This window comes from Carassius carassius, chromosome 11 (genome assembly GCF_963082965.1).
Source record: "Carassius carassius chromosome 11, fCarCar2.1, whole genome shotgun sequence".
NCBI lineage: Eukaryota > Metazoa > Chordata > Actinopteri > Cypriniformes > Cyprinidae > Carassius > Carassius carassius.
Genome location: NC_081765.1, coordinates 6,966,831 through 6,978,973, shown reverse-complemented (window position 1 = coordinate 6,978,973; position 12,143 = coordinate 6,966,831). Strand labels below are relative to the sequence as shown.

General features: G+C 43.3%; 1 non-coding gene across 1 annotated transcript; it reads right to left on the bottom strand.

The window, feature by feature from the left end:
* Positions 1 to 2,619: 2,619 nt before the first annotated feature.
* trnar-ccu (transfer RNA arginine (anticodon CCU)) lies at positions 2,620 to 2,692 on the bottom strand. The gene has a single exon. It is a non-coding gene; the product is annotated as a tRNA-Arg (tRNA).
* Between the last annotated feature and the right edge of the window lie 9,451 nt (positions 2,693 to 12,143).

Here is a 12,143-nt window from a genome sequence, read left to right as displayed (position 1 = left end):
TTTAATGCATTTACTAACTTGCCCTTTTAAATCTCAATCCTAATCAGGAGTCCTTTCCAATACACAGAAAGAGTCTTGTAGATGAATGACTATTATGAGAGGTGAAAGTGGCCTCAGCTTTTCATGACCAACCTGTGGTTGTTGCCCATTTTTAGGGATTCAAGAGTGTCTAGAAGGTAAAAACTCTTAGCAGAGGATGGTTTCGATCCATCGACCTCTGGGTTATGGGCCCAGTACGCTTCCGCTGCGCCACTCTGCTGTAATCAATCTTGACAGGACTTGAAACCACAATCTCTGTCTGAGGAGGACAGTGCCTCTGGAGTTTCTAGGAGTTAACTCTTTGTGTATTGTAAAAGCCTCCTGAATAAGATTGAGATTTAAAAAGACTTAGCAGAGGATGGCTTCGATCCATCGACCTCTGGGTTATGGGCCCAGCACACTTCCGCTGCGCCACTCTGCTGTAATCACCCCAGATGGGACTCGAACCCACAATCCCTGGCTTAGGAGTCCAGTGCCTCTGGAGTTTCTAGGAGTTAATTATTTGTGTGTATAGTAAAAGCCTCCTGAATAAGATTGAGATTTAAAAAGACTTAGCAGAGGATGGTTTCGATTCATCGACCTCTGGGTTATGGGCCCAGCACGCTTCCGCTGGGCCACTCTGCTGTAATCAATCTTGATACGATCCGAAACCACAATCTCTGTCTAAGGAGGCCAGTGCCTCTGGAGTGTCTATGAGGTAATTATTTGTGTGTATAGTAAAAGCCTCTTGCATAATATTGAGATTTAAAACAACTTAGTAGAGGATGGTTACAATCCATTGACCTCTAGGTTATGGGCACAGCACGGTCCCACTGCACCACTCTGCTGTAATCAATCTTGACAGGACTTGAAACCACAATCTCTGTCTGAGGAAGCCAGTGCCTCTGGAGTTTATAGGAGTTAACTCTTTGTGTATTGTAAAAGCCTCCTGAATAATATTGAGATTTAAAAAGACTTAGCAGAGGATGGTTTCGATCCATCGACCTATGGGTTATGGGCCCAGCACGCTTCCGCTGCGCCACTCTGCTGTAATCAATCTTGATACGATCCGAAACCACAATCTCTGTCCGAGGAGTCTAGTGCCTCTGGAGTGTCTATGAGTTAATTCTTTGTGTGTATAGCAAAAGCCTCCTGAATAAGATTGAGATTTAAAAAGACTTAGCAGAGGATGGTTTCGATCCATCGACCTCTGGGTTATGGGGGCAGCACGCTTCCGCTGCACCACTCTGCTGTAATCAATCTTGACAGGACTTGAAACCACAATCTCAGTCTGCGGAGGCCAGTGCTTCTGGAGTGTCTATGAGGTAATTATTAGTGTGTATAGTAAAAGCCTCCTGAATAATATTGAGATTTAAAACAACTTAGTAGAGGATGGTTACGATCTATTGACCTTTTGGGCACAGCACGGTCCCACTGCACCACTCTGCTGTAATCAACCCAGATGGGACTCGAACCCACAATCCCTGGCTTAGGAGGCCAGTGCCTTATCCATTAGGCAACTCGGGCTTTAATACAGTTACTAACTTGCCCTTTTAAATCTCAATCTTAATCAGGAGTCCTTTACAATACACAGAAAGAGTCTTGTAGATGAATGACTATTATGAGAGGTGAAAGTGGCCTCAGCTTTTCATGACCAACCTGTGGTTGTTGCCCATTTTTAGGGATTCAAGAGTGTCTAGAAGGTAAAATGTCTTAGCAAAGGATGGTTACGATCCATTGACCTCTGGGTTATGGGCACAGCACGGACCCACTGCGCCACTCTGCTGTAATCACCCCAGATGGGAATCGAACCCACAATCCCTGGCTTAGGAGTCCAGTGCCTCTGGAGTTTCTAGGAGTTAACTTTTTGTGTGTATTGTAAAAGCCTTCTGAATAAGATTGAGATTTAAAAAGACTTAGCAGAGGATGGTTTCGATCCATCAACCTATGGGTTATGGACCCAGCACACTTCCGCTGCGCCACTCTGCTGTAATCAAGCTTGGCAGGACTTGAAACCACAATCTCTGTCTGAGGAGGAAGTGCCTCTGGAGTGTCTATGAGGTAATTATTTGTCTGTATAGTAAAAGCCTCCTGAATATGATTGAGATTTAAAAAGACTTAGCAGAGGATGGTTTCGATTCATCGACCTCTGTGTTATGGACCCAGCACGCTTCCGCTGCGCCACTCTGCTGTAATCACCTCAGATGGGACTCGAACCCACAATCCCTGTCTTAGGAGTCCAGTGCCTCTGGGGTTTCTAGGAGTTAATTCTTTGTGGTATTGTAAAAGCCTCCTGAATAAGATTGAGATTTAAAAAGACTTAGCAGAGGATGGTTTCGATCCATTGACCTCTGGGTTATGGGCCCAGCACGCTTCCGCTGCGCCACTCTGCTGTAATCAATCTTGACAGGACTTGAAACCACAATCTCTGTCTGAGGATGCCAGTGCTTCTGGAGTGTCTATGAGGTAATTATTAGTGTGTATAGTAAAAGCATCCTGAATAATATTGAGATTTAAAACAACTTAGTAGAGGATGGTTACGATGCATTGACCTCTGGGTTATGGGCACAGCACAGTCCCACTGCACCACTCTGCTGTAATCACCCCAGATGGGACTCGAACCTACAATCCCTGGCTTAGGAGGCCAGTGCCTTATCCATTAGGCCACTGGGGCTTTAATGCAGTTACTAACTTGCCCTTTTAAATCTCAATCTTAATCAGGAGTCCTTTCCAATACACAGAAAGAGTCTTCTCGATGAATAACTATTATGAGAGGTGAAAGTGGCCTTAGCTTTTCATGACCAACCTGTTGTTGTTGCCCATTTTTAGGGATTCAAGAGTGTCTAGAAGGTAAAATGGCTTAGCAGAGGATGGTTTCGATCCATCGACCTCTGGGTTATGGGCCCAGGACGCTTCCGCTGCGCCACTCTGCTGTAATCACCCTAGATGGGAGTCGAACCCACAATACCTGGCTTAGGAGGCCAGTGCCTTATCCATTAGGCCACTGGGGCTTTAACGCATTTTCTAACTTGCCCTTTTAAATCTAAATCTTAATCAGGAGTCCTTTACAATACACACAAAGAGTCTTCTAGATGAATGACTATTATGAGAGGTGAAAGTGGCCTCAGCTTTTCATGACCAACCTGTGGATGTTGCCCATTTTTAGGGATTCAAGAGTGTCTAGAAGGTAAAAGGTCTTAGCAGAGGATGGTTTCGATCCATCGATTTCTGGGTTATGGGCCCAGCACGCTTCCGCTGCGCCACTCTGCTGTAATGAATCTTGGCAGGACTTGAAACCACAATCTCTGTCTGAGGAGGCAGTGCCTCTGGAGTGTCTATGAGTTAATTATTTGTGTGTATAGTAAAAGCCTCCTGAATAAGATTGAGATTTAAAAAGACTTAGCAGAGGATGGTTTCGATTCATCGACCTCTGGGTTATGGGCCCAGCACGCTTCCGCTGGGCCACTCTGCTGTAATCAATCTTGATGCGATCCGAAACCACAATCTCTGTCTGAGGAGGCCAGTGCCTCTGGAGTGTCTATGAGGTAATTATTTATGTGTATAGTAAAAGCCTCCTGCATAACATTGAGATTTAAAACAACTTAGTAGAGGATGGTTACAATCCATTGACCTCTAGGGAATGGGCACAGCACGGTCCCACTGCACCACTCTGCTGTAATCAATCTTGACAGGACTTGAAACCACAATCTCTGTCTGAGGAGACCAGTGCCTCTGGAGTTTATAGGAGTTAACTCTTTGTGTATTGTAAAAGCCTCCTGAATAATATTGAGATTTAAAACAACTTACTACAGGATGGTTACGATCCATTGAACTCTAAGTTATGAGCACAGCACGGTCCCACTGCACCACTCTGCTGTAATCAGCCCAGATGGGACTCAAACCCACAATCCCTGGCTTAGGAGGCCAGTGCCTCACAGTAAGAGTCTTGTAGATGAATGACTATTATGAGAGGTGAAAGTGGCCTCAGCTTTTCATGACCAACCTGTGGTTGTTGCCCATTTTTAGGGATTCAAGAGTGTCTAGAAGGTAAAAGGTCTTAGCAGAGGATGGTTTCGATCCATGGACCTCTGGGTTATGGGCCCAGCACGCTTCCGCTGCGCCACTCTGCTGTAATCACCCCAGATGGGACTCGAACCCACAATCCCTGGCTTAGGAATTCAGTGCCTCTGGAGTTTCTAGGAGTTAACTTTTTGTGTGTATTGTAAAAGCCTCCTGAATAAGATTGAGATTTAAAAAGACTTAGCAGAGGATGGCTTCGATCCATTGACCTCTGGGTTATGGGCCCAGCACGCTTCCGCTGCACCACTCTGCTGTAATCACCCCAGAAGGGACTCGAACCCACAATCCCTGGCTTAGGAGTCCAGTGCCTCTGGAGTTTCTAGGATTTAACTTTTTTGTGTGTATTGTAAAAGCCTCCTGAATAAGATTGAGATTTAAAAAGACTTAGCAGAGGATGGTTTCGATCCATCGACCTCTGGGTTATGGGCCCAGCACGCTTCCGCTGCGCCACTCTGCTGTAATCAATCTTGACAGGACTTGAAACCACAATCTCTGTCTGAGGAGGCCAGTGCTTCTGGAGTGTCTATGAGGTAATTATTTGTGTGTATAGTAAAAGCTTCCTGAATAATATTGGCTATCCCTGGCTTAGGAGTCCAGTGCCTCTGGAGTATCTAGGAGTTAATTATTTGTGTGTATAGTAAAAGCCTCCTGAATAAGATTGAGATTTAAAAAGACTTAGCAGAGGATGGTTTCGATCCATCGACCTCTGGGTTATGGGCCCAGCACGCTTCCGCTGCGCCATTCTGCTGTAATCACCCCAGATGGGACTCGAACCCACAATCCCTGGCTTAGGAGTCCAGTGCCTCTGGAGTTTCTAGGAGTTAACTTTTTGTTTGTATTGTAAAATCCTCCTGAATAAGATTGAGATTTAAAAAGACTTAGCATAGGATGGTTTCGATCCATCGACCTATGGGTTATGGGCCCAGCAAGCTTCCGCTGCGCCACTCTGCTGTAATCAATCTTGGCAGGACTTGAAACCACAATCTCTGTCTGAGGAGGCAGTGCCTCTGGAGTGTCTATGAGTTACAGTTTTTTACAATCACTTTGTTACTATTTTCAGAACCTTGATGTCATTTTTCACAACTCTAGACACAAAACTCACTACTAATGATCAAAATGCACATTTTTCAAAACTCTAACCCTTTTCTCAATTGCTTGGATACAATACACATAAAACTTAGATCATTTGTTCATTCAACAAAAATCACCTGTTCAATATGACACAACTTAACATCAAAGTGCTACTATTTCAAAAGGCAATCCACACATTACATTTCAAATGAGTGTCTATTCATTTCCTTACAATGATCTAACTATCAATTGATACAACTGCTCAAAATGATAAGTAACTGTTGCATTACTCTTAGTATGGAAACACACAAGCAATCTTCCATGTTTACTGTAAATCATGAACGTTTCAAGATAACGAGATTCATTGTCACCAATTAGCGCGGAGCATGAACCAATTAGACTACAATATCCATGGATGTAGCCTAATATTTTATCATAATGCTTCAACAGACACTGTGTCTATGGCCCCAAATAGTGTACCACCTTTTCAGACTATTTACAGTATTGACAGTACTGCACTGTATAGATGCAGGCCCTTGTAATTGCTTGTCCAATTCTGCCAGCTCATTACTGATGATTGAGTGCACATTGTGAAAGAATTGATTGGGATCCAATTGCAAGAGCATAGTGATACGTAACATGGAGCCAGCAGGTGATCCAGGTCACAATGGAGGTCAAGCAGTGGTGAGAGGAAGACGAGGAAGACATGTTGGTCAAAGGAATGGCAGGGGACAGGCACCACTTCTGAGAGGTGGTTGTGGGCCTCGTTTGAGAGGTGTGGGGGAACGTGGCAGAGGACAAGGCCACGGACCAAGACAACGGCAGCAACAGCATAGAGTAACCAATGAAATTCGGGCAATAGTTGTAGACCATGTCATAAATCATGGCATGACAATGACTGAGGCAGCTACAATGATACAACCAAACCTCAGAAGGTCAACCGTGGCCTCAATTATCAGAACTTTCCGCAATGAGAACCGGTAAGTTATCAGCATGCACTAAACATTATGCTACTCTCAATGTTAAATGACTGCATACCAATGTGTATCACAGAATAGGTGATGTTTCAAAAATTCTACATTGTACAGTAATCTCTAAATCTCTTTCTAAAATGTATTTTTAGAGGGTGATGGAGCTGGATGCAGATGTTGACTATCACAAATTCATATATTTGGATGAGGCAGGTTTTAATCTGGCCAAGACAAGGAGGAGAGGTCGGAATTTCATTGGCCAGCGGGAAACCATCCAAGTACCTGGACAACGTGCGGCCAACATTACCATGTGTGCGGCTATATCAGAAGATGGTGTGGTGGGTTTCAATTTCATAGCTAATTATTTTTGCTTTGATTCAAATAAACCTATGTTGTAATTGTACAGTACTGTAGTGTTTTGCATCAATATATTACAAACTTTGTTCAATGATTCCACTGTGTCTGTAGTATTCTCTCTACTACTGCAGTACTTTTACAGAGATGCATTTACTGTACATGTAGTACCATAATGAAACCTGTATCACCTATTTTGTTCTACAATATTTAATGATTGTACGAACAATGACACAGTGAAACTATCATTTGCTTGTGTGTGGGTGATCTATAGTTATGTTTCAATGGTATTTCACAATAAAGTTGTGTTTTGAACCAATGATTGTGCAAGTGCAAGATTTCTTTAAAGATGTGAATCCACAAGGCAATGTTTTGAACATTAGACAGCCTGTGTTACAAGTGATAACCGTTTTGAGTTTTGTGTCTAGAGTTGTGAAAAATGACATCAAGGTTCTGAAAATAGTAGCAAAGTGATTGTAAAAAACTGTAATTATTTGTGTGTATAGTAAAAGCCTCCTGAATAAGATTGAGATTTAAAAAGACTTAGCAGAGGATGGTTTCGATCCATCAACCTCTGGGTTATGAGCCCAGCATGCTTCCGCTGCACCACTCTGCTGTAATCAATCTTGATACGATCCGAAACCACAATCTCTGTCCGAGGAGTCTAGTGCCTCTGGAGTGTCTATGAGTTAATTCTTTGTGTGTATAGCAAAAGCCTCCTGAATAAGATTGAGATTTAAAAAGACTTAGCAGAGGATGGTTTCGATCCATCAACCTCTGGGTTATGGGCCCAGCATGCTTCCGCTGTGCCACTCTGCTGTAATCAATCTTGACAGGACTTGAAACCACAATCTCTGACTGCGGAGGCCAGTGCTTCTGGAGTGTCTATGAGGTAAGTATTAGTGTGTGTAGTAAAAGCCTCCTGAATAATATTGAGATTTAAAACAACTTAGTAGAGGATGGTTACGATCCATTGACCTCTGGGTTATGGGCACAGCACGGTCCCACTGCACCACTCTGCTGTAATCACCCCAGATGGGACTCGAACCCACAATCCCTGGCTTAGGAGGCCAGTGCCACTGGGGCTTTAATGTAGTTACTAACTTGCCCTTTTAAATCTCAATCTTAATCAGGAGTCCTTTACAATACACAGAAAGAGTCTTGCAGATGAATGACTATTATGAGAGGTGAAAGTGGCCTCAGCTTTTCATGACCAACCTGTGGTTGTTGCCCATTTTTAGGGATTCAAGAGTGTCTAGAAGGTAAAAGGTCTTAGCAGAGGATGGTTGCGATCCATCGACCTCTGGGTTATGGGCCCAGCACGCTTCAGCTGCGCCACTCTGCTGTAATCACCCCAGATGGGACTCGAACCCACAATCCCTGGCTTAGGAATTCAGTGCCTCTAGAGTTTCTAGGAGTTAACTTTTTGTGTGTATTCTAAAAGCCTCCTGAATAAGATTGAGATTTAAAAAGACTTAGCAGAGGATGGCTTCTATCCATTGACCTCTGGGTTATGGGCCCAGCACTCTTCCGCTGCGCCACTCTGCTGTAATCACCCCAGATGGGACTCGAACCCACAATCCCTGGCTTAGGAGTCCAGTGCCTCTGGAGTTTCTAGGAGTTAACTTTTTGTGTGTATTGTAAAAGCCTCCTGAATAAGATTGAGATTTAAAAAGACTTAGCAGAGGATGGTTTCGATCCATCGACCTCTGGGTTATGGGCCCAGCACGCTTCCGCTGCGCGACTCTGCTGTAATCAATCTTGACAGGACTTGAAACCACAATCTCTGTCTGCGGAGGCCAGTGCTTCTGGAGTGTCTATGAGGTAATTATTAGTGTGTATAGTAAAAGCTTCCTGAATAATATTGGCTATCCCTGGCTTAGGAGTCCAGTGCCTCTGGAGTATCTAGGAGTTAATTATTTGTGTGTATAGTAAAAGCCTCCTGAATAAGATTGAGATTTAAAAAGACTTAGCAGAGGATGGTTTCGATCCATCGACCTCTGGGTTATGGGCCCAGCACGCTTCCGCTGCGCCATTCTGCTGTAATCACCCCAGATGGGACTCGAACCCACAATCCCTGGCTTAGGAGTCCAGTGCCTCTGGAGTTTCTAGGAGTTAACTTTTTGTTTGTATTGTAAAATCCTCCTGAATAAGATTGAGATTTAAAAAGACTAAGCATAGGATGGTTTCGATCCATCGACCTATGGGTTATGGGCCCAGCAAGCTTCCGCTGCGCCACTCTGCTGTAATCAATCTTGGCAGGACTTGAAACCACAATCTCTGTCTGAGGAGGCAGTGCCTCTGGAGTGTCTATGAGTTACAGTTTTTTACAATCACTTTGTTACTATTTTCAGAACCTTGATGTCATTTTTCACAACTCTAGACACAAAACTCACTACTAATGATCAAAATGCACATTTTTCAAAACTCTAACCCTTTTCTCAATTGCTTGGATACAATACACATAAAACTTAGATCATTTGTTCATTCAACAAAAATCACCTGTTCAATATGACACAACTTAACATCAAAGTGCTACTATTTCAAAAGGCAATCCACACATTACATTTCAAATGAGTGTCTATTCATTTCCTTACAATGATCTAACTATCAATTGATACAACTGCTCAAAATGATAAGTAACTGTTGCATTACTCTTAGTATGGAAACACACAAGCAATCTTCCATGTTTACTGTAAATCATGAACGTTTCAAGATAACGAGATTCATTGTCACCAATTAGCGCGGAGCATGAACCAATTAGACTACAATATCCATGGATGTAGCCTAATATTTTATCATAATGCTTCAACAGACACTGTGTCTATGGCCCCAAATAGTGTACCACCTTTTCAGACTATTTACAGTATTGACAGTACTGCACTGTATAGATGCAGGCCCTTGTAATTGCTTGTCCAATTCTGCCAGCTCATTACTGATGATTGAGTGCACATTGTGAAAGAATTGATTGGGATCCAATTGCAAGAGCATAGTGATACGTAACATGGAGCCAGCAGGTGATCCAGGTCACAATGGAGGTCAAGCAGTGGTGAGAGGAAGACGAGGAAGACATGTTGGTCAAAGGAATGGCAGGGGACAGGCACCACTTCTGAGAGGTGGTTGTGGGCCTCGTTTGAGAGGTGTGGGGGAACGTGGCAGAGGACAAGGCCACGGACCAAGACAACGGCAGCAACAGCATAGAGTAACCAATGAAATTCGGGCAATAGTTGTAGACCATGTCATAAATCATGGCATGACAATGACTGAGGCAGCTACAATGATACAACCAAACCTCAGAAGGTCAACCGTGGCCTCAATTATCAGAACTTTCCGCAATGAGAACCGGTAAGTTATCAGCATGCACTAAACATTATGCTACTCTCAATGTTAAATGACTGCATACCAATGTGTATCACAGAATAGGTGATGTTTCAAAAATTCTGCATTGTACAGTAATCTCTAAATCTCTTTCTAAAATGTATTTTTAGAGGGTGATGGAGCTGGATGCAGATGTTGACTATCACAAATTCATATATTTGGATGAGGCAGGTTTTAATCTGGCCAAGACAAGGAGGAGAGGTCGGAATTTCATTGGCCAGCGGGAAACCATCCAAGTACCTGGACAACGTGCGGCCAACATTACCATGTGTGCGGCTATATCAGAAGATGGTGTGGTGGGTTTCAATTTCATAGCTAATTATTTTTGCTTTGATTCAAATAAACCTATGTTGTAATTGTACAGTACTGTAGTGTTTTGCATCAATATATTACAAACTTTGTTCAATGATTCCACTGTGTCTGTAGTATTCTCTCTACTACTGCAGTACTTTTACAGAGATGCATTTACTGTACATGTAGTACCATAATGAAACCTGTATCACCTATTTTGTTCTACAATATTTAATGATTGTACGAACAATGACACAGTGAAACTATCATTTGCTTGTGTGTGGGTGATCTATAGTTATGTTTCAATGGTATTTCACAATAAAGTTGTGTTTTGAACCAATGATTGTGCAAGTGCAAGATTTCTTTAAAGATGTGAATCCACAAGGCAATGTTTTGAACATTAGACAGCCTGTGTTACAAGTGATAACCGTTTTGAGTTTTGTGTCTAGAGTTGTGAAAAATGACATCAAGGTTCTGAAAATAGTAGCAAAGTGATTGTAAAAAACTGTAATTATTTGTGTGTATAGTAAAAGCCTCCTGAATAAGATTGAGATTTAAAAAGACTTAGCAGAGGATGGTTTCGATCCATCAACCTCTGGGTTATGAGCCCAGCATGCTTCCGCTGCACCACTCTGCTGTAATCAATCTTGATACGATCCGAAACCACAATCTCTGTCCGAGGAGTCTAGTGCCTCTGGAGTGTCTATGAGTTAATTCTTTGTGTGTATAGCAAAAGCCTCCTGAATAAGATTGAGATTTAAAAAGACTTAGCAGAGGATGGTTTCGATCCATCAACCTCTGGGTTATGGGCCCAGCATGCTTCCGCTGTGCCACTCTGCTGTAATCAATCTTGACAGGACTTGAAACCACAATCTCTGACTGCGGAGGCCAGTGCTTCTGGAGTGTCTATGAGGTAAGTATTAGTGTGTGTAGTAAAAGCCTCCTGAATAATATTGAGATTTAAAACAACTTAGTAGAGGATGGTTACGATCCATTGACCTCTGGGTTATGGGCACAGCACGGTCCCACTGCACCACTCTGCTGTAATCACCCCAGATGGGACTCGAACCCACAATCCCTGGCTTAGGAGGCCAGTGCCACTGGGGCTTTAATGTAGTTACTAACTTGCCCTTTTAAATCTCAATCTTAATCAGGAGTCCTTTACAATACACAGAAAGAGTCTTGCAGATGAATGACTATTATGAGAGGTGAAAGTGGCCTCAGCTTTTCATGACCAACCTGTGGTTGTTGCCCATTTTTAGGGATTCAAGAGTGTCTAGAAGGTAAAAGGTCTTAGCAGAGGATGGTTGCGATCCATCGACCTCTGGGTTATGGGCCCAGCACGCTTCAGCTGCGCCACTCTGCTGTAATCACCCCAGATGGGACTCGAACCCACAATCCCTGGCTTAGGAATTCAGTGCCTCTGGAGTTTCTAGGAGTTAACTTTTTGTGTGTATTCTAAAAGCCTCCTGAATAAGATTGAGATTTAAAAAGACTTAGCAGAGGATGGCTTCTATCCATTGACCTCTGGGTTATGGGCCCAGCACTCTTCCGCTGCGCCACTCTGCTGTAATCACCCCAGATGGGACTCGAACCCACAATCCCTGGCTTAGGAGTCCAGTGCCTCTGGAGTTTCTAGGAGTTAACTTTTTGTGTGTATTGTAAAAGCCTCCTGAATAAGATTGAGATTTAAAAAGACTTAGCAGAGGATGGTTTCGATCCATCGACCTCTGGGTTATGGGCCCAGCACGCTTCCGCTGCGCGACTCTGCTGTAATCAATCTTGACAGGACTTGAAACCACAATCTCTGTCTGCGGAGGCCAGTGCTTCTGGAGTGTCTATGAGGTAATTATTAGTGTGTATAGTAAAAGCCTCCTGAGTAATATTGAGATTTAAAACAACTTAGTAGAGGATGGTTACGATCCATTGACCTCTGGGTTATGGGCACAGCACGGTCCCACTGCACCACTCTGCTGTAAT